At 40.8% G+C, this 24,090-nt stretch overlaps 1 long non-coding RNA gene across 1 annotated transcript in view; it reads left to right on the top strand.

Moving 5' to 3' along the window:
* The window catches only part of LOC120514458, a 73,746-nt gene that overhangs the window by 17,521 nt on the left and 32,135 nt on the right, over nt 1-24,090 (top strand). The window contains exon 2 of the long non-coding RNA XR_005630463.1: nt 12,897-13,023. This is a non-coding gene — a long non-coding RNA (uncharacterized LOC120514458). The remainder of the gene's footprint in view (nt 1-12,896; nt 13,024-24,090) is intronic.

The following is a 24,090-nucleotide window of genomic DNA, read 5'->3' as shown; positions in this document are numbered from 1 at the left end:
ATTCAAAACATCTTTAAGCACTTATGGAGCTGACAAATTTGCAGACATTCGTTAATATAAAGTCAGAAGTCGGCCTGTCGGCAGCAATTCTTGTCTGCCTACTAGATTGCTTCTGCCTGATGAATTCATTTGTGAGTATTTTGCAGATTCATTATAGATATCAAAAGGCATCCATATCAAATCTGAATCACTTATAACATTACTTTGAAAAGTAAAAAAAAGGTAATTTTCTTCCGCATTGTTCATATATCCAGGGTTCAGGCGTCCTTAAACCCCCAGTAACACATACACTGCAAAACCCATATTTGCGCCCCTGTGTGTAATGGCATGTTCATGTCAGTCCCTCGCAAAACGTATCAAGCAAGACACACATATCGGTGTTGACGGTGGCAGACTGCGATTAATACAAACATGTCCTGATTTAGAGACAGTGGGAACATCATCACAAAGCTTAAAGATAGTAACGTTTGTTCTGTCTTTCTTCACTCACCTTGGTGGTTCTCACGGTTTTATGCCTAAAACACGCGCAGCAGACCTTTTACGTAACAAAAATAAACTTTTATTTCTCTCAGACCTCAGACATGCTTACTTTTCCGTTTTCTTATTTGTTCCCCGCTATAAGCACCCAGGATGCATTGTACATAAAAAACCAAAACAAAACAAAGTTCCCATCCCACTTTTCAGACCAATCACAAAATGAACATTTGCATTCTGGGGTTCTGTGCTCAGACACCACAACGTTCTTACGTGCAGGTGAAGCTGTTCGCGTTTCTGTGAGTTTTCATTACATATTCTTTTCCACACAACGGCTGTCCCAGCTGAAAAAAGCCAGATCTTGAGGTGCACCACTCGGAAGACACGATTTCAAGCATTCAGGCAAACAGGAATATCAATATCCAACAGAAGGCCAGGTCTGTAAAATTATCCTCATAAAAATTGTTTTAATTGTAGATAGGTATTGTTGCTTGCGTTGATTAGAGTGTTTCCATCATGCACATTTAAGTATTAAATTGAAAACAAATATAATTCAAATTGAACAAATGACAAGCTTTATTCATGCATACAATATTCTTTAAGTACATTTGCCATGAAAGTATATTTAGTTGATCTAGTATGTTTAGATGTATTTAGACAGCAACAACACATTCTCATTGGCTTAACTTTAACTTTTGGTTTTCTTGATCCAGAACTTTGTTTGACGGTCTGTCTTTGCTCACGGTGTCTGGCATGTCCATTAAGAATCATCCCACAGCACTTCCCTGTCAGACCAACATGACTACATCCCTAGTGTTGTCTTTCCATGTCCGTGATATCCTGATGGAAGCTTTCATCCTGCCCTTCACTCATCGCTTTTCAGGGCAAAATTCCAAATGCAAATCCGAAAAGTGAACTTTGACATTCTTGTAGTAACCCGACTCCTGAAACTTAACAATATTTTTTCACCGTTTTGTTACCATTTGGATCTTTACTGTTACCCAAATAATTTGAAATGACTTCTTTGAAGTATAGCTAAAGCCACTCTACATTCTACATCCGAAATAATATCAGGTTTGGCAAAAATTCCCTCTTTGTATTTAGCCTCAGACAGATTCAGAAACCTCAGGCACAAACATGTCAAGCAGGCTCACCCTTTGATAGAGCTTGGCAAACTGCTAAATTAAATCAAGATGAAAATGAAAGGGAGTGCTTATCTGGAGTCACCAAGCTAGGTCTGAGGAGTTTGTTTTTTGCACCAAACTGTAGTTTTTTATCTAGCTGGCCATTCCTTCAGAACCTGATGTCAATTCTTGGCCCTGCTGTCCCACTCAAAGAGAAAACATGGCAATTTAATACCCCCTGACTGCTGACTCAGGAAGACATGCATAACATTCAGGTCCACGCATATGAATCAATGGTGGCCATTGCAATTAGTAATTGTTAAAAAAAAATAAAAACAGAAAGCTGTCAGGTTTTAACATTAGAAAATATTAATTTCAAGTAAATTTTTGATATTTAATTAAGGTTACTGTTTATTTTATATATATATATATATATATTATATATATATATATATATATATATATATATATATATATATATATATATATATATATATATATATATATATATATACACTCACCTAAAGGATTATTAGGAACACCATACTAATACGGTGTTTCACCCCCTTTCGCCTTCAGAACTGCCTTAATTCTACGTGGGATTAATTCAACAAGGTGCTGAAAGCATTCTTTAGAAATGTTGGCCCATATTGATAGGATAGCATCTTGCAGTTGATGGAGATTTGTGGGATGCACATACAGGGCACGAAGCTCCCGTTCCACCACATCCCAAAGATGCTCTATTGGGTTGAGATCTGGTGACTGTGGGGGCCATTTTAGTACAGTGAACTCATTGTCATGTTCAAGAAACCAATTTGAAATGATTCGAGCTTTGTGACATGGTGCATTATCCTGCTGGAAGTAGCCATCAGAGGATGGGTACGTGGTGGTCATGAAGGGATGGACATGGTCAGAAACAATGCTCAGGTAGCCTGTGGCATTTAAACGATGCCCAATTGGCACTAAGGGGCCTAAAGTGTGCCAAGAAAACATCCCCCACACCATTACACCACCACCACCAGCCTGCACAGTGGTAACAAGGCATGATGGATCCATGTTCTCATTCTGTTTACGCCAAATTCTGACTCTACCATTTGAATGTCTCACCAGAAATCGAGACTCATCAGACCAGGCAACATTTTTCCAGTCTTCAACTGTCCAATTTTGGTGAACTCGTGCAAATTGTAGCCTCTTTTTCCAATTTGTAGTGGAGATGAGTGGTACCCGGTGGGGTCTTCTGCTGTAGTAGCCCATCCGCCTCAAGGTTGTGCGTGTTGTGGCTTCACAAATGACCAGGACCACACCCCTAAATGCATTGAAGCAAATGCCATGCGATTGGTTGATTAGATAATTGCATTAATGAGAAATTGAACAGGTGTTCCTAATAATCGTTTAGGTGAGTGTATATACAGTACATATGTATGTATTGTAAAAGACGCTATATAGCGCCCGACCCGGCACATACTACGCAGAAGCACGTGTAAAACAAACAGGCTTTTTATTTTTTCTTCACCCATGGGCGCACGCCTTCCCCGTGGCCCACAGGCAATACACAGTCCCAAAGCACTTTAGTTCCACACAACAACTTTTCCTGGTACCACCACTCCTCCCAGGCAACCTTGTCCTCTTCCTCCCGATTCTGGCCGCTCAGTGGTGGAGGCTGGCTCGTTTTATACCCCACCCGGAAGTGTTCCAGGTGCTTGACCACCTGGTCCTAATTGCACCTCCGGGTGGGGCTGAAGGTTCATCCAGCCAGGCTCTTGAGTCTTGGCAGCGCCCCCTAGCAGCCACCCCATCTCCCAACCAGGCTGTAGAGGACTCCATGTCCCATGGAGCCACGCGGGAGATTGGGAAATGAACATTGGCCAGGGAGGCTGCCACCTAGCGTCCCGGGGGAGGTATTGAGCTGTCCATGGTGGCTCCCCCGGAACAGATACAGCAGGGGCGTCCCGACCAGGCATGGAACCTGGCTGTCTGTCACAGTATATATAAAAATTTACAGGAGAAAATTGTGTTTACTTAAAAAAAGTTATGTGAAAGAGAAAAATCGTTTCCATTTTTGAATTAAGAATCCAAAAACGTATAAAGGTCATGTAAAATTCCAAACAATGCCCTAATTGTGAAGGCATTTGTTGGACACAGTTTTTATCTAGCACTCTTAAAGGTGTTTGCCAGAAAAACATTGAATTGCTGTGCAGTTAAAAAATTATACATTTTACCTTTTTCACCAAGTAGTAATTTTTTTGGGCCATTTTAGTTTTTTAACTCTTATTATTAATAATAATACTAATAATTCATTACATTTATAGAGCATTTTTTCTCACAGGCGGCACGGTGGCACAGTGGGTAGCACTGCTGCCTCGCAGTTAGGAGACCCGAGTTCGCTTCTCAGGTCCTCCCTGTGTGGAGTTTGCATGTTCTCCCCGTGTCTGTGTGGGTTTCCTCCCACAGTCCAAAGACATGCAGGTTAGGAGCATTGGCGATTCTAAATTGTCCCCAGTGTGTGCTTGGTATGTGTGTGTGCCCTGCGGTGGGCTGGTGACCTGCCTGGGGTTTGTTTCCTGCCTTGTGCGCGGGGATTGGCTCCAGCAGACCCCCGTGACCCTGTAGTTAGGATGTAGCTGGATGGATGGACTTTTTCTCACTGCTCAAAGTGCTACCACACAGAAAGGACCTGGGACAAGAACCCATGATATCCTTACTGAGAGGCAGTAACACTACGACTGCAACAGGGATTCGCTGGAAATGTACCAACTTATGTGAAATTGGTTCTTCTTTAAGACTTGGTTGATTGGGGTGTTGGTAAGTGTCTTTTGAATACCTGGACCAGGCTAGTAACCCCATTCCTCTGACCTAACACCATCCCAATCAACAAATTCCACAGATCCCCAAATGCATCCCATCCGACCTGGGTTCAACTTGGGCCTTCAGTGTTTTCGCCCACGCAGGAACCTTTATTACTCAATGATGCACCGAAGATATAAAAAAGCAAGACAAAATGGCAAGTGTAGCTCTCTTCACAACAACACAGACACAGGTCGGTTCTTTTAAACGGGCGTTTATTGCTGGAGCTCTTGTTACTCACTCCGTCACTACTCCACGCCAGCACGCCGTGAGAACTATATAGTGAGTAATCAGTACAAAATACATTAGCGAATACACAGTAACTTTCATACACATACGATGAAATACAAAACATTTAGTGCAAACATGAAACAAAAGACATTTTACAAATAAAATACCTCGTTGGCCGCTTGTCATGAAAAGAGGGCCTTTAAATCACTTTGTTTTAGCTTCAGACAGTTCAGTTTGAAACCCTTTTTTGCAACATGGCAGCGCCTCACAAGAGACATCCGCTAACCTGCGGTTCATGGGGCAGGTCCTTCTCATGTTCTCCTGATAACCCCTAAGTGCGTTCTCGCGAGACATTACTTTACATACAGTACATATTTAAGTCACTTAATAACAAATAAATTGGAACATGGAAATTTACTATATACATCATGTTTTTTAAATTTAGATATTTAAAACTATATATTTATCAGGTTATGTAACACATCATAAAATCCATTATCTACAACATGAACTTTCCGTTAAATATTGTTCAATAACATTTACAGCAAGCTTGCTAGGAAAGGCTAAGTTAAGTGCTAAGTCTTCTCGTGGATCCTGTACACGTATGGGCCAGGCCTGCCTAAATCGTCCTGCATCTGTGTATTCGTATCGTATCGCTGGGCCATCAAATTTGGTGGGCATTGGTCAAAGGGTCTATTTTTGGGTGGATTTAGTTGCGCATGCTCTTTTTCTGATGAGTTCCTGCGCTTTGTTTTAGGTTGTGTTTTGTCCCGGGATAAGGACAGGAGGCCCTTCGCACGCCATGAGCCACTGAGGATGGGTGTGTCAGGACTGGGCTTTGAAGGCCAATCCTAATTGTGAAGCACCAACGGGTCCATTTTTGGCTTTGCGAAATAGACAGTTGAGAAAGATTTCATGAACACCTGGGGTTACTGAAGAAGATCACTGCTTTGCTTTAGGGCTTTCCACTTGGCAGAAACAGATTGATGAGGAACATGAATAAAAGCGACACTTGCCAAGCCCAGGGACTGAACCGAAGTCAGCAGAGGGAAACCGAAGCACCAGTGGGATGCACCACCAGTCATTGCAGCCACAAGCGTCTGTCGGAGCTTTACTGCGTATTTCCACAGATTCAGAGGCAGCACAAGTTAAGCACAAAAGAACTGGATTTTCACTGCAGGATTGGGTGCAAAATTACAATACACTGAAAGCCCATGTTACTTTGGATCCACAAAAAATATCAGAGCGAGTGTGTCCACAGCAGATTGGTAGTGGTGTCTGTAATGAACATGTACAGACTTTTTTATCATTATTCCCTAAACAATAGAGTACTGTGTAACAAATACTTTATGGTATTAGGTATTATAAGTAATCTAGAGACCATTTTAATTTTACGGGAGGCATGTATGTAGGTCATATGCAAATATTACGCCGCCTTATATAAGTGTGACGGGTATCTGATCACACTTATAGATAATATAAGCTGGACACAGTTAAAATATCCGACGATGCCACCCAAATTTATTAAGAGACAGGGAACTCTTGAGATTTACACATAATAGTACACAGGTTTCTTTAACTTGGGCGGTGAGTAAACACATAACGAAAAACATGGCAGCAGTTTCAGAAAAAGCAACAGTAACTTATTTTACACCAGACAATATAAAATACAAGAATTCTAAAATATCAGGAGTGAAAACCCTTAAAAATAAAAAAATACACTCTAAAAGTCTGCTAAAAGCACAACAGTGGAGGATACAGCCTTTAGTGGCGTGAAGTCCAGCTTGTGTGCTGTGATACCACAGCAATTAATCATCCAACTATCCATAGAAACACTGTTCACTGGACGCTTGTTATCCACCAGATGTTTTACTAAATTGTTAAATCTCTTCCTCATGGAGTGAGCATTCTGTTTTCACTTCTGGGCTCCTTGTGTTGCTGCCACAAACTAGGCATACCTTGCTTCTCATCCGCCAGCTTCACTCTGTCCTGTTGTGAGTCTTTCCTCTCTCACTGGGTCCACAACCGTGTCTCTCTGGTGGAGCTGTGTCTTCCTCCCTGGAGGTAGGTGTTGCCCTCCATGTGCCTCGCATCTTGCCAGCCACGTGCCCTTGTCTGCCAGCGAACTTCTGTGCTCCGTGTGAGTGGTCTTGACAGCATTCTCAATGGGCCGTCCCTCGCCTGCATCGACCACTGCCCAGAAGTACAGTACAGTAGGTCTGCTTCAGTCCCTGCCTAGATCAGCATGACAGTTTATTAAACAATGGTACGTAACAATTTGCTTTGATCAGCAGTAGTGTAAACATATTTTCATTGTTTAAACAACAGAATCAAAGCAGGTAAATATATACGTCCTGTAGACAACCATCAACAATAACCTGTAACACAGTTACTCAGGAAATTTGCCTTTTTAGTTAACACCCCCATCCCGACAAAGGGTGCCTATTGCCCCTTCATCTGCTGGCTTTTATATTTAATAACATGTTTCTTTCCCCAAGAGAAAAAGAAAACCACCCAGTGCACAAAAATGTTCGCCCTCTGACATTAGGGACTTCAGCATCTGTGGATTTTGGCGAATATGGAAGGACATTTTTTTAAACAGTCCAGAGAGCTGCTTAATGTTGTACACTAATTTTAATGGATTACTATGAGGCTCCACCCCCAGGTTTGGTAAACCGGATGTACAATTTTAAGAGATTGTTATTTTCATGGGAATTGTTACATATGCATTATTTTCACTTTTACTTTAAAACTTTAGTAAAAACAATATTTGAAATGAACTTTTCTTCATGATCACATTAAATTTTGATTCCATGTTTGGACTTACAACATGACAACGCAACGTATAACTTCCTGTGAGTGAATATCGTTTCTTTCTCTCTAATAAATAAAATGACTTTTTCGAAAGTTTGTCCATGCTCTTTCTTCTTCACTGCGTCATTGGCGTGTCATCTAGAATGTATAAAACTATTGTCCTGATAAAATGTATAAGAGCTGAGAGCGCAGGAAGTGTGTCTGACAAAAGCATTCACACGACTGAGGTTAGATGACCGTGGTCTTGCTTGAATATAATTGTAAGTAGGGAGTGACTTGAAAGAATCTCATGTTAAAGGTCTCTGTCTCACAGGACTTCATACCACACCAACGTTTTTGGAGTTTTTTAATTCTCGCTGGCAGCACGCTTTAGGCAATCTACAAGTCTCTGACTGAAAGTTTAAATCCGAACAATATATTCGATCTCTTTTCACTGTTCCGTTATTTCACCGAGTAATAATTTCCATTTGTTTGCACTAATGTGATGTTTCCTATCCTTTTTTTGAGACTTTCGAATTTTCTTACTTCCATTATCTCTAACCTGCTCTGCATGTGTACCATGCCAACATTTTTGAATTCTTTACGATGTTATACTTTGTCATCTACTCTTTGTCCTTTATTTCCGGCCCCGGGCATGGACTCGTCTCGCAGGACGTATAAGTGCCTCCTTCCAAGATTTTTTTTATAACAGAGAGATATAGTTGTTTTTATTTTTTTTTGTCCCAAAAACAGTTTCCTTCATATGTATCTGAATAATTTGTGTAATTCTGAGATAAATGTAATGTGTCAGATCAGTGCTTATCATTGTTTTCATGCCACTATTTCCAATAAGGTTTGTGGTTTATGACACTGAACTGTGCTCACCAGGCCTCCTAACCCACCTCAACATTTTACAGGATAAAGCCCAGATTCTCATGGACAATCAGGGATACAGTCCCTTCTTCAAGTCTGGGTTCTCCTCCACTAGCTTGTGTTTCCTAAACAAATGTCCAAACCACCTTAGCTGGTTCATTTTCATCTGGAGAAGCAGCAGTTCTACTCCACCTTCCCCCATGGCCAAACGTCTTGAGCTCTCCTTAAGGAGGTAATAAACCAGTCACAAATTTGTCCAATCTGTTCATTTGCCCCCGGAAAGGACACCTGAGTTACTGGAAGCCTTGGAATCAAAGCATGGGAAGATTCTGTTGTAGGTAGTTTCTCACTGACTCTACAGACTCAATTGTAGACTGTCCAGGAGGTGGTGGGTGGCCAGTGGGCCAAGTTCTCATTAATTTTCTGTCTTACAATTGACAGTGGACCCCCTGGAGGTATGACCAGTGTGACATCAGCAGGGTACTGGTATAAATGTTTATCTTTATCTGTGATTACGTATAATTTCTTGAAAGATTTGTTGTGAAATATTATTTTATAAAAGGGTTTTCGACTTTCTTCACTAGGATTTCTGGTTCATGTTGAGATGCCTTGTGTGATTACGGTAGTTTAGATCTCCCCGTACTCGACCCCTGCTTGTCTTTTGACTTTCACTTCTCACTTGTCTCCTGGTTCTCTTCTTAAACGAAAAGCCTGCTGCATCCTTTAGCTGTGGTGAATGCATATGAGTAAGTGCGCCCTACAATAATTCCATTCCTGCCTCTGACCTTAAATCTTTAAATAACTGTATCTGAAAAAAGAATGATATTATGGCTGTAATATGTTTTTCATTTTAAATATATTGACTTCCTAAGAGTTTTTCCCATATTAACATTCTTGGTCACCTCAGATATACTTGTAGATAATTAGGGCAAGTTGGTTTGTGCTACAAACGAAACTTGATTTGATCACTTTCACCCTTTTTGTTTATCTATTTTTGTTTTTAATTCAGTCCTTCTTAGTCTCTGGAATACAGGACATTTCCAGAAACAGTTGATTGGGTCATATACTTTGGAAATGTTCTAAACTCAGATTATTTGGGCAAATATTTTTTGTATTATTGGATAGCCTTAGATCTAAAATCTCTACTATAACTTTAACAGCAGCAACAGCAGGTGGACTAACACTGGGCCATGAAACATCAGGCATGATGTCCTACACCACACTACTAGCACAATCTGAAAGAATCTCAGTCTACCTCTGTAACTCCTTGGGAAAGCAATCTTGAAATGGAAAAAATGAAATCTCTTTACAAAGATCAGTTCAGACAATCCATGAAAGAAATTCTAAAGCAAGCACACCGGGGGCCTCATGTATAAACGGTGCGTACGCACAGAAATGTTGTGTAAGAACTTTTCCACGTTCAAATCGCGATGTATAAAACCTACACTTGGCGTAAATCCATGCACTTTTTCAGGGTACCACATACCTTGTTATACGCAAGTTCTCCGCTCGGTTTTGAAGACTGGCAACACCCACCGTCAAAGCAGTGCTACTGTTCCTGTGTGGTTACACCTTATTTTCCTGATGTGGCTTTATAAATACACTAAAACTAACTGCATATTGTTTATTAGTGTAATGCATCTGATTGTAATTAACTTGTAACAATATAATGGAATGGAGAATAGCCATAGTATTCTAAATACCATAACTGCTTTAGCGTTGTTACTCTCACTTCACCTTCTTCTTCTTCTTTCAGCTGCTCCGGTTAGGAGTCGCCACAGCGGATCATCTTTTTCCATATTACTCTCACTGCACCACTCGGAGTATTTATATCACAGTATCTGAGTGTGAATCACAGCAGCAGCTGATTGGAAAGAGAATTATCGGTATACAGCTTCAAGTACATGCTGTCTCAGCCACGACAAAACGTTTCAAAGCCTTTCCTGTATGGACCTCGCGGTTCAGAAACAGTTTCATCCCAAGAACTATAAAAGCACTCAATCAATTGCTCCTTGTAGAACTGTTAGGACTTATAAGTATAATCACCCCACTGTAAACTTACACTACAGTTATAATATCTCACAACCTGAGCCACTTTATAAAGCGCGTATTTACATATGATGACGATATCATTTTTAAGGTGAAATGCAGCAAAATATGTTTATTATATTATACAGATAAAACTTTAACTTCATTTAAATAATCTATATTCTTCACTGGGACTGGTGTGAAGGATAGAATAATTAAAAATGTACTACGAAGATATTTCAATATTCCTTAAACGTTTTGAAGAATCGGCGCTAAGCTTACAGATGGCTTAACGTCTATTACAGAGCTGATTGGGTGGCGATTGGCTACTTAGAGAAAGAAAAGCAAGGACTGCAGGGTCGGCCACACCAATATATGTTGAATATAAAACAGAAAGAGAAAATGACAACACAGCTAAAAACGCAGCGACAAATTTCATGAGCACGAGGTGGCTATGCAGTGTCTGCAACGGACGTGGCCATCCACCGTGCATAAGATACCATATTGACATTGGCGATTCTTTCTCTGCCCAGGGCCGCCACAAGCCTAGAGCTGCCCATGAGTACTGCTGCAATAAATAATTTCATCGAAGGTTGCGCACAATCACTGCACCATGAAACCCATGTTTAATAACGTGCTTTAACTCCTATCATCATGAAAATGATATCACGTATACATCTCAGTATTTTAGTTATTCAGAGAACTATAATATCACGAATGTAATGGATTCTGTGTCCAGTCGGAGGAAGAGAGCCGGTTTAAGAAGCAAGTAGTGATTCACACACATAGATCACATACGAGTAGAAGATCAAATACAAAACAAAGCATTTAACGTGCTACTTTAATTACGATGTCATTTGAGAAACTGATTAATTAAACGATTTTAAGATGACGTTTATGATGTTCTACTTTAATGACAAAATAAACTACGTGATTAAAGTGGAAATGTCGAGATTGAAGTGGACATTTCGTGCTTTTTCCCCACCGTGTGGCTTTTTTCGCTGTACCCTAATAAGCTTTCATGTGACACTCAGACAGTGGGCTGAACGTGAGCTTTCAAGTTTCTCCAACACGCTATGTCACTCGATCAACTTCATTTTGTTGATTATACCACGGTTTATTTGAACAAATAGTATGTTTTTCCTTTGCCTCCACTTGGTATTCGCTGAAATTCTTATATTTTCCCCCGTGCTTTTCCATTGTCCTTTCACAGAAGGCTGAGCTTAAGGGCGATTTATATTGATTTAAATATTCAAAGAGGCGTAATTCTGGGAGGAGTTGGGGCATTACATGAAGCGCGTGCACGAGCGTTAGTTTTCACGCTGATCGGGATTTATGTAACGGAAGAACGTGGAAGTTGGAGTACGCACAGATTCCTGCTTCTGGATTTTTCTGTGCGTAAGCACATTTCGGCTTTTGTGCTTACGCCATGTTATAGTGCGAGTTCTACGCACGGCGTTATACATGAGGCTCCAGGCCTGTGCAAAATCTACCTGATTTGCTGTTCTATGCAAAGACGCTATTTAGATTGAGCACTGAGTTTCCTGGTATGTCCTTGAAACATAATATTGTCTTTACCAGTTTTTTTTAAGTAAACAAAAAGAAAATATAAAAAAAAAAAACCTTGACATGACCTGTATAAGCAGATGCAGCTTTTCTTTATTTACATCGAGGTAGAAATTTGCTGAGAATTTTTAGAGATAAATAAGAAACTGTGCATTTAAACTAAAATGAAAAAGTCAGATTTTAGTAAAATGATTATTGTTTGTGCCTCACGGGCTCAAATCCCACCTTAGTGGATGACTGTGAGTCAACCCATCAGGAGTGTTCTGTGATATATTGATGCTTTCCAGCTCTCCAAAGCTCCATTATGAAAACCAAACAGTTCGGAAAACTATTGCATTGTAGGTAATTGTACAATACGTGTTAGACAGAGTGACAAAGCTAATGTGTTGAATCAGTACTGGCCGGGGGGATTCTTCTTCTAAATACAAAATGGAGTATATCAGGTTGTTTCTGTTCAGTTGCTCTTTCTTTCTGATGTCTGCTTTAGCTGAACAGTTACAATCGAAGCACATTCACCTTTACCAAGTGCTTTTCATTAACAATACAACACAACTACTCAGTGTAGATATTTATGTACAGTATCAGACCCTGAGCCCATCACTTCATACACTGAGTTTCAAAATCTTTAGTGTGTAATCCCTTCATTGTTCTTGTCGGCCTAGTTCTTACCCATAATTCATCTTGGCTGACTTGCCTGTAGATGGAGACAAAGCTCCATTCTGCTTTTTAGATCCCCTGCTCAGAGAAAGTCAAGTGTCAAGGCAAACGTTGTCTACTTCCATTTATAGTGCAGTTCTCATTGCAGGGCATATCCAGCCATCCCTCGCCCTATGCACCGGGCAGCATCAAAAAAAAAAAAACATTTAAAAATACAATTTCTTTAATTACTTTTTTTTCCTACAATTCTGAACTGAATCTATCAAGAAAGCAAAGAAATGCTGTAACTTGTTTTCTTTTCTGCAGGTTAAACAGAGCCCAAGTGTTGGCCAAAGGAGAGGGATGTCGGCTGATAAAGGTGTTAATAAATCAAGATTCATGCATGTGGGGAGGACAACGGGAGGATGCGGAGGTCTCATCTGAGTGAGCAAAGGTCAGTAAATCAGTGCAGACGGAGAGAGAGAAAAGATGCTGTAGAAGGTAGAGACAAACAAATGGTGAAATAAGAAGTAGTAACGGTGTGAACAAAATGACACTTAAGTAAACCGAGCCTCCGAAAGACATCTGAGAAGCACCTAGAAGCTCCCTGAATGTCAATGCCAATGAGGAGGAGCAGTAGCTGCGGGGTGGTGTGAAGCAGGAGTGTCTGGCCCCTGATCTGTCTTATATTCTCACCCAAATTTTCAGTTCCCTTTCGGTATGACATATTAACTGACTCTCAAAATGTAGCTGCCATGGCCATGCCTAGAAAGAAATGCAATGCCATTGTAACCCCACAGCTGACATGACTACCCCGTCTTCCTGTTTATTTTGAAAAGCCTTGAATTTACTAAATTGAGATTTATTTCCAAAATGACTTTGATATGTTGAGCATTATAGTCTTGTTGGAACTGTTTTATTTGGTTTTTCTTTACTTTTCACACCTGAACTTTAAACAAGTTGTGGATGCTGCGTATTAACTGTCTTTCTACACTGTTGGCACAAAGTGATGGGGTTGAACATTTGCAATTGTTGTTTTGTTGTATACTGTACATACTGCATGGGTGTTCTTCATTTGATTTAATTCATTATTAAATTGGGTTACATTTTCCCAATTGGTTTTTCTTTGTATTTTTTTCCATGACAGCATTACTTCGATCCTGCAAAAAAAGTAGACGTTATAGTTTTGCTATTCGGTTGTGTGATGTTATAAATGTAATGTCGAAGAGCTCTAAACTCTGTTACCGTTTTATGTTATTCACAGATTGGGGGTGTCGTTGTAAATATTTATAATCTGTGTTTGTAACCTCATGGAATTGAACATGGGCAGCACGGTGGTGCAGTGGGTAGCTCTGCCACCTCGCAGTAAGGAGACCTGAGTTCGCTTCCCAGGTCCTCTCTTCGTGGAGTTTGCATATGGGTTTCCTCCCACAAACCAAAGACATGCAGGTTAGGTGCATTGGCGATCCTAAATTGTCTCTAGTGTGTGTGTCCTGTGGTGGGCTGGCACCCTGCCTGGGGTTTGTTCCTGCCTTGCGCCCTGTGCTGGCTGGGATTGGCTCCAGCAGACCTCTGTGACCCTGTAGTTAGGATATAGCAGGTTGGACACTGACTGACTGGAATTGAACAAATTACTATTAGAAGTACACAGTGGGACTGAGCTGAAGTGGAGGTGCTTTTTTTTTTAAATAAGTGGGGTCTCACTTTTAAAAAAAGTGTGAAAATTATTGTATGAGAAGCTTGTGGTAGTTTATTCAAAATATATATTGACATTTGGTGAAACATAGGCAGTTGAAATCAATGGCTTCAGATCTTGTGAACGTTTACGCTGCTGTTGTACAATGCAGCACTTCGGGAGGCTGGGGGTTTAAAGGCATGAGAAAGTTAGCGCTTCTGTGGATGGCATCACAACGATCTATGGGCTAATTGAGCACAGCACTCACTAAATTAATTCTTTTTTTTCCTTGGATTTGCTAACCTAAAAGCAATATTTACCCACAATGCCTTTAGACATGAAACATGTGTGGTGTTGGAATTCATGGAGGATTCCTATGGAGTTTACTTTTGAGAGTATTGAAAGCCACCGGAAACCCTTGAGATCAAAGCTGCTGAGTTTGAGGTACGTTGGCCTGCACTGCAGTAATATGTAGAAGGAATCTGAAGATGAAATAATTAGCAAGGTAACATGAACCATAAGAGTGTGCAGTGGGATGAATCCATCCAGTAAAGTTTGGTAAATGTGAGCCATAGGTGCACACAACAGAGATCTTAGGTAGGTGGCCATCTCTGAACACATCCTAGAAATAAGGGAGCCGAGGTATTTGTAGCGGAGATGTTAGGAAGATTCAACTGCAATATTAGAGAGCAGTCAAAGAAAAGATGAAGTGTATTAAAGTCAGTAATGTGCAGACATCATGTATTTGTTCATTTATTCATTCTTACATTTTCCAGACCTGCTTACTACTTTGATGTTTCTCCTCTGGCTGGGGTTCAAAGTCTCGTTTCATGTCTTTGTCTGTTCATGTTTGTGCCATCTATTTATATTATTGTGCTTTTGTTTTTGATCTTCTCTTTAAGCTGCCTGTGTTAGGGCCCAGGGGTTTTGTTTGTGGTCCCTCAATAGGTGGGCTACCTGTAAATCACTGCCCTATAAATCTGGAGGGTCTTTCACATTTCTGGTGGCTCGTTTCGAATGTGCTTAGCACAGTTAGTATAGTTATTAGGGTTTTTCTGTGCCTTGTGCTCTTTGTGATCTACTGGAGTTTTTTAACCTGTGCTCTGTATTTCGAGTATCCTTAGTATTGGATTGCCTTATGTTTCTGGCAAACAAACCCTTTATGTCTTTTGTGCTGTACAGACCTTCATTGTGTGACAAGAGTTTGTGAAAATTAATCCCTTTTTATTTTTATAAAGATTGTGTGTTTGCCCTTTTATCTTGCTGGAGTTTGGCAGCATAAACCCCTCTAGTGGGCAATATTGAAATTGTTTTTTGGGAATCACATGCCTTTGAACTCCTAATTCATAACAAGTGCAACTGCAGAATGGATAAAGAAATAACACATTTTAGTAGGTCAATAAAATGCGGATAGCAAAGAATATTTAGGTCATGCTAAACAATTGGGTAAATATAGAGAGTGATGTAAAAAGTAAATAACTAAAGGCTTGGTAAGCTTTTTTTTTACTTTGGTGATGTCAGATGTAGGGACCTTGAAAAATCAGATCAGTTTTTAGATAAAAATGTAACCAACCTGTTACTTACATTTGCGGATGATACTACATTAGGAGAAGGTTGTTAGAAGAGGAAGGTTATCTGGAATACATGACAAATATTGACAATGTGTTACACTGCAGACTATTTATTTAGATAATATGTCTATATAAAATATCTGTGTATTGTATTGTATTGTATTGACCCCCTTCTTTTTGACACCCACTGCACGCCCAACCTACCTGGAAAAGGGTCTCTCTTTGAACAGCCTTTCCCGGGGTTTCTTCCATTTTTTCCCTACAAGGTTTTTTTTTGGGAGTTTTTCCTTGTCTTCTCAGAGAGTCAAGGCTGTGGGGCTGTCAAAAGGCAGGGCCTGTTAAAGCCCATTGCAGCACTCCTTGTGTGATTTTGGGCTATACAAAAATAAATTGTATTGTATTGTATAATGTGTGGCTGTAACCAAAGATTAAACAGTGCGCTTTCTCCGGGTGCTCCAGTTTCCTCCCTCACCCCAAAGACATGCAGGTTAGGGGACTGGCAATGCTAAATGTGGCCCTAATCCAGTATACTGTATATACGGTGTATCCGGAAAGTATTCACAGCGCATCACTTTTTCCACATTTTCTTATGTTGCAGCCTTATTCCAAAATGGATTAAATTAATTTTTTCCCTAAAATTCTACACACAACACTCCATAATGACAACGTGAAAAAGGTTTACTTGAAGTTTTTGCAAATTTATTAAAAATAAAAACATTGAGAAAGCACATGTACATAAATATTCACAGCCTTTGCCATGAAGCTCAAAATTGAGCTCAGGTGCATCCTGTTTCCCCTGATCATCCTTGAGATGTTTCTGCAGCTTAATTGGAGTCCACGTGTGGTAAATTCAGTTGATTGGACGTGATTTGGAAAGGCACACACCTGTCTATAGAAGGTCCCACAGTTGACCGTTCATGTCAGAGCACAAACCAAGCACGAAGTCAAAGGAATTGTCTGTAGACCTCTGAGACAGGATTGTCTCGAGGCACAAATCTGTGGAAGGTTACAGAAAAATTTCTGCTGCTTTGAAGGTCCCAATGAGCACAGTGGCCTCCATCATCCATAAGTGGAAGAAGTTCAAAACCACCAGGACTCTTCCTAGAACTGGCCGACCATCTAAACTGGGCGATCGGGGGAGAAGGGCCTTAGTCAGGGAGGTGACCAAGAATCCGATGGTCACTCTGTCAGAGCTCCAGAGGTCCTCTGTGGAGAGAGGAGAACCTTCCAGAAGGACAACCATCTCTGCAGCAATCCTCCAATCAGGCCTGTATGGTAGAGTGGCCAGACGGAAGCCACTCCTCAGTAAAAGGCACATGGCAGCACGCCTGGAGTTTGCCAAAAGGTACCTGAAGGACTCTCAGACCATGAGAAACAATATTCTCTGGTCTGATGAGACAAAGATTGAGCTCTTTGGTGTGAATGCCAGACATCATGTTTGGTGGAAACCAGGTACCACTCATGACCAGGCCAATACCATACCTACAGTGAAGCATGGTGGTGGCAACATCATACTGTGGGGATGTTTTTCAGCGGCAGGAACTGGGAGACTAGTCAGGATAAAGGGAAAGATGACTGCAGCAATGTACAGAGACATCCTGGATGAAAACCTGCTCCAGAGCACTCTTGACCTCAGACTGGGGCGATGGTTCATCTTTCAGCAGGACAACAACCCTAAGCACACAGCCAAGATATCAAAGGAGTGGCTTCAGGACAACTCTGTGAATGTCCTTGTGTGGCCCAGCCAGAGCCCAGACTTGAATCCGACTGAACATCTCTGGGCAGATCTTAAAATGGCTGTGCACCGATGCTTCCCATCCAACCTGATGGAGCTTGAGAGGTGCTGCAAAGAGGAATGGGCGAAACTGGCCAAGGATAGGTGTGCCAAGCTTGTGGCATCATATTCAATAAGATTTGAGGCTGTAATTGCTGACAAAGGTGCATCGACAAAGTATTGAGCAAAGGCTGTGAATACTTATGTACATGTGATTTCTCAGTTTTTTTTATTTTTAATAAATTTGCAAAAACCTCAAACTTTTTTCACATTGTCATTATGGGGTGTTGTGTGTAGAATTCTGAGGAAAAAAATGAATTTAATCCATTTTGGAATAAGGCTGTAACATAACAAAATGTGGAAAAAGTGATGCGCTGTGAATACTTTCCGGATGCACTGTGTGTGTGTTTGTTGTTCACCCTGTAATGGACTGACATCCTGTCTGAGATGCTGTACCCCTGTGGCTTCTGGTTTTGTTTCAACCAGTTTTACAATCAGTAAGTTGTTTTTACTTCAAATTAATATAAATATTCAATTAGCTTTTATTTATTTTATTTATTATGCATTTAGGAAAGCACAGCAGAGTGAAATTTACATTTTATAAGAATTTCTTTGTAATTTGACCATTAATTTACCTTTCATCTGCAGAGTTTGCTCCCTTAATTTGATCCTAATTATGATACCTAACAAAGAGCAGGGCAGAAAAGGGGCTACATTATGACTGGGATATTGCTAGTTGAAGATGAAGAACTAGGAAACAAAAACTGTGTGGGTCCATAGCTGACTATAATGTACAAAATTACAGTTCTAGTTGTCTCGGTCCTCATCTTCCTCCTTTTTCTCTGCACTTGTAGTTTCAGAAGTGCTGTGATAAATTGCCCCAAAGAAAATGGCAAAAAAGAGGGAACAGTCAAAAAAAAAAACCATAGCCATATAATGAAATGAAAGGAAAACACAATTAAAAAGAAGAAAAAATATACATTTTCAAAAAGTCAAAAATATCAAAAATACCAAAGAATACAAAATTCAAAAATCCAACAAACAAAAATACAAAAAACATCCAAAATTAGTAAACAAAAGCATAGAAAAAATGCTAAGCTGAAGAAGCGAAAAGCAAACTAAACCAGTGATTAATTAAATCAAAAGGTCCAACATTTAAAACTCCAAAGTACGTAAATGATATAACAAAGCAAAAACACACAAATCTGAGGATCCAGAATTAAACCGTCAAATGACAGCCAACTTAACAAAAGAATAATACTGTATATAAAGGGGAGCAGGGGAACACAGTTAGCCCTAACTAATGCCACTACAAAGGTGCAGTGGCCATAAAGAATGTTAAATAATCCACAGAGTCTGCCCTGAGGCAGATTAAAGCATCTTCTAATTCAATTAGGGGTCTTTGCACCCTCCTCTGTCAAATACATTAACATCCTTAATGACATTACTAAAACAAGAAGAACACAATTAAATTAACAAAATAAACTAAAATAAGATGATTAACATTAGAAAATGATAGAAGTAAAATAAAATAGCACAAGCCAAGGAGAACTGAGAAATCAAAATACAAAAATGGCAAAAATGAAAACTCTGGTGGTGACACACACAACAGGCCATGACAAGTGCCTGCTGACCAGTCTGTTGAGAATCAAACTGTGGCGTTCTTTTCTATGAACAGTAGTAGTAGCATAGCATTGTATTAGTGGCATCAAGTGCCACAGCACAATAACAAGAAGAAAAACGGTGGGAGAAGGACAGTAACACTTAATGATTGCCAAGTACTTCTTTTTCAGTAAATAACCAAGGCACACTTGTAATATCAGTAGGTCTAATCAAGGTATGCTAGACTGAAGTACTGAGTCTTCAGCCTTGATGTAAACGTTGTTCCCAAATAGGACATACAGACCCCCAGGCAGTGGTGTCGTTCCTGCAGTAACACAATGTCTCACATTCCTGCCAGAGCTGCTTTCTCTCTGCTTACTAGAGTACTGTCTAGTCCTGTCACTGCCAGTAGTAGTAGTTGTAGTAGTAAATATTGTCACATGTACAGAACGAAATTACCCAGCATGCAGTGGAATCACTTGGGTGTTTCATCCATCTTTCCTAAACATCATCTAGGGCTGGACTGTGTTTGTGTAAATTTGACTGTTTATTGTTTACTGTCATTGTGGGTTTGTAAATAGCTGCACACTTCTGATTGTTTGTATCAGTGTGGTTTGTATCTGTAGGAGGAGTGCACATCATACCTCCACTTCAAATAAATGAAGCATTGTTCGTAAAAGTGTGAGTCTTAGCACCTTAGGGCCGCTGCAAGAGTACAGTGAAGTTCTTACTTGAATGTCTGATCTTTATGCACGTGATCTACTTCTTATTATTTCCCTGATTACCTGTGCTTCATTTAAAATGTTAATGTAACAATTTAGATATTTTGAACAAAATAAATTACATACATTTATACAACAGGATCTAAAGGCATGTGTTATGAAGAAGACTTTTGAGTCTTCTTGAGTGCAGGATAAAGAATACACAGTGAGGAGAACAAGTCACGGTCCGTTATTCTTCAAGTGTAAAGTGGTAGAAAAACAACAACTCACCTGTGTGATGCCCATGTTGCATGCAGTTGGCATTACTTCCTTGAACCCAGTTCATTGGTAGTCATGAAAACAGAATGAACTGGGCAAGGAGGACACATAACACAGCAAGGCCAGTGTAAAAGTACTCAGAGCAGTTATTCAACAATTCTAACAGTGTCCAAAAAGTGCAGTGCATTCTTTTTGTTAAATATATAAGTCAATAAATAATAAACTGCTCAAAAAATTAAAGGAACACTTTTTAATCAGAGTATAGCATCAAGTCAATGAAACATCTGGGCTATTGATCTGATCGGTTATGTAGCACAAGGGGGTTGTTAATCAGTTTCAGCTGCTGTGGTGTTAATGAAATTAACAACAGATGCACTAGAGGGGCAACAATGAGATGACCCCCAAAACAGGAATGGTTTAACAGGTGGAGGCCACTGACATTTTTCCCTCCTCATCTTTTCTGACTGTTTCTTCACTAGTTTTGCATTTGGCTACAGTCAGTGTCACTACTGGTATCATGAGGCGATACCTGGACCCTACAGAGGTCACCCAGGTAGTCCACCTTCTCCAGGATGGCACATCAATACGTGTCATTGCCAGAAGGTTTGCTGTGTCTCCCATCACAGTCTCAAGGGCATGGAGGAGATTCCAGGAGACAAGCAGTTACTCTAGGAGAGCTAAACAGGGCCATAGAAAGTCCTTAACCCATCAGCAGGACCTGTATCTGCTCCTTTGGGCAAGGAGGAACAGGATGAGCACTTCCAGAGCCCTACAAAATGACCTCCAGCAGGCCACTGGTGTGAATGTCTCTGACTAAACAATCAGAAACAGATTGCATGAGGGTGACCTGAGGGCCCGATGTCCTCTAGTGGGCCCTGTGTTCACTGCCCGGCACCGTGGAGCTCGATTGGCATTTGCCAAAGAATACCAGAATTGGCAGGTCCACCACTGGCACCCTGTGCTTTTCACAGATGAGAGCAGGTTCACCCTGAGCACATGTGACAGACGTGAAAGGGTCTGGAGAGGCCGTGGAGAACATTATGTTGGTTTGGTAGTGGGTCAGTGATGGTCTGGGGAGGCATATCCATGGAGGGACGCACAGACCTCTACAGGCTTGACAAAGGCACCTTGACTGCTACTGGGTATCGGGATTAAATCTTTGGACCCATTGTCAGACCCTATGCTGGTGCAGTGGGTCCTCTGTTCCTCCTGGTACATGACAATGCTCGGCTTCGTGTGGTGAGAGTATGCAGGCACTTCCTGGAGGATGAAGGAATTGATACCATTGACTGGTTCTCACGCTCATCTGAACTAAATCCAATAGGACACCTCTGGGACATTATGTTTTGGTCATTCCGATGACGATGCCAGGTTGCACCTCAGACTGTCCAGGAGCTCAGTGATGTCCTGGTCCAGATCTGGGAGGAGATCCCCCAGGACACCATCCGTCTTCTCATTAGGAGCATGGCCCAACGTTGTCAGGCATGCATAGAAGCACACGGGGGCCATACAAATTACTGAGTACGATTTTGAGTTGCTGCAATGAAATTTCAGCAAAATGGACTAGCCTGCCGCATCAGTTTTTCACTTTGATTTTCAGGGTGTCTTTGAATTCAGCCCTCTGTAAGTTGATAATCTTCATTTCCATTAAACGATGTGGCATCCTTTCGTTCCTACCACATTATCAGTATAGATATCCAGGAGGATTTCTTTTTCCCATTGAGATCTGATGTGTTTTCAAAGTGTTCCTTTAATTTTTTTGAGCAGTTTACAATAAAAATAGTGTGATTTGTGGAGATTAAAAGTGCATGTAAATAAATAAACCAGACAGTTAAAAACAGAAAGTTAAAACACAGTTGGGATCCATACTTAAAAATGAATCACACACTGCGATACGTCCCTCCAAAACCAGTTTCTCTCTTGCTCATCCTTTATGGTCTGCTCAGAAAGAGGAGACGTCCTCCAGCAAGCACAGTTGCTTTTTTAACTGGCTTGTGAACCCAACACAAATGCCTTTGGTGTCCACAAGGACCCCATGAGCCCTGTTTCCTTCTCCTACTGCCATCCCTTGGCTTTTTATGGGACTTCCCAGTGTGATTGGTCACTTGTGCTCCATGGTTGCTCAGCAGTAGAAACCCCGGCCATTGTGCCCTGTCCGCTTCACCCGGGGCATCATCCCTGACCACTTGCCTCCTCTTTGTCACACTGGCTCTGCCTCATCCTGACTCATGTTTCCCCTTCTTTCTGTTCAACGACTGATCTTTTTATCTCATTTTATTTTTCTTTTCTTCTTAGTTGCCATAACCTCCAGACTCTTTCTCTATTTTCCATCTACATTTTCATGAACTCCCTATTCATACTCCTGGGGGTCCTAATTACTATGCACAAAGTGTATATGTGAAGCAGCTGAGCTGCTCTTCCTTATTAACAGGTAATCAGCTCACCTTCATACACAGAACACCCCACACATTCCCACAGACCCCTAACTCACATCACCACAAGCTGAGAGCCAGATTGAGGGGGCTTTGAAGATACAAAATGTTCACGGTGTATGCAATAAAGTTTAATGCCAGTCTCTGAAAGAAAGAAATGGCGTGTCAAACATAGAATGACATCGATTGCATGTCCACCACAAAGCAGTAGAAATCAACTAGCTTTGGTCAGTTTGTGAGGTTTCCATCTTACCTTGTCTACTTGTTCTACAGACTCTGACACATTCCATTGTCTGGGATACAACCAAACAGACTCTTCTCAATCTCTACTTGATTCTTTGTTCGTTTTTCCTGATTCAAATGTTTTTTCTAAGTTACAAGTTAAGTGAAGGCTGCAAACAAGCGTGTAGCTTCTTGTTGAGGAAGGGAGACAAAACTGACATCAAAAGCAGCACGTATATCAAGGAGGTTTCAGTGGGTTTGCATTGATCTCTGAGGAGAGTCACGTTGACAGGAACGCCAAACAAACAAGAAGCACTTCACACAGAGTAGGTGTCAGGGCAGCGGCAGGCAATTAATGACAGATCTTTCATTTCCTCTCCTCAGTGAATAATTGTCTGGCAACGCATTTTTTTCAAATCTCATTATGTCAGGTGTTTTTTTGTAGTTCAACAGCAATTCTAACTTGGGCAGGGATATTCAAGAGGAGCAGTGCGCAACCATCGTGCATAGCTGCACTGGCACTCAATGAGCTGCAGTAGGAAAATGCAGACTTAAAATGATGCATAATTAGAGATTTCCTTTCTTTGTTTCTACAGCTCACTGTCAGTTACTCGTTTTACTGATTCAGTGTGCTTGAAGGGCACACAAGGTGCTGGTAGTGCTGCCTTCTTTAATAAATATGGCTTAGAGCTTGACATTTTGATTGGTTTGATCAGAAGGAACCTGCTAAGCATATCCACTGGGTGAGATGAAATTTACATTAAACCGCTATGTTCAAGCAACCAAAAGATACCAAATGTAAGGACTGACTTATGAGCTGGGCATTAAGACCAGCCTCTGGCAGGAGTGGACAGAAAGAAAATGCATACTGTCAGAATACATTACTCACTTGTTCACTTATTGAATTGAACACTTTTATTCAACAGCAGAATTTTCAGAGTGTGTATTTGCAGCTCTACCTTGAGATGAAGCATATTCCACTGTCTCTTAACAAGGACAACATTTCATTACCAGCAGCTAACTGACCTCCAGCCATGGGCTGCGCTGGCTGCTGTCACACACTTTATGTCATATGAAATTGTGATCGTCTGCTGCTGCGCATTATTATCCATCTCTTAATTCTCATCTGTTTTCCTTTGAGTGTCTCAGTATAAGTCAGCCCTGAATTCACAAACCACGCTCACTTGTACTTGTCAATTAATCTCACACATTTGGGATGCAGCAAGGCAACAGAGCATCTGGTCTATACTATTGAGGACACAAAA

This window comes from Polypterus senegalus, chromosome 14 (assembly GCF_016835505.1).
Source record: "Polypterus senegalus isolate Bchr_013 chromosome 14, ASM1683550v1, whole genome shotgun sequence".
NCBI lineage: Eukaryota > Metazoa > Chordata > Cladistia > Polypteriformes > Polypteridae > Polypterus > Polypterus senegalus.
Note: the sequence above shows the minus strand (reverse complement) of the source record. Positions and strands in the feature narration are given on the sequence as shown.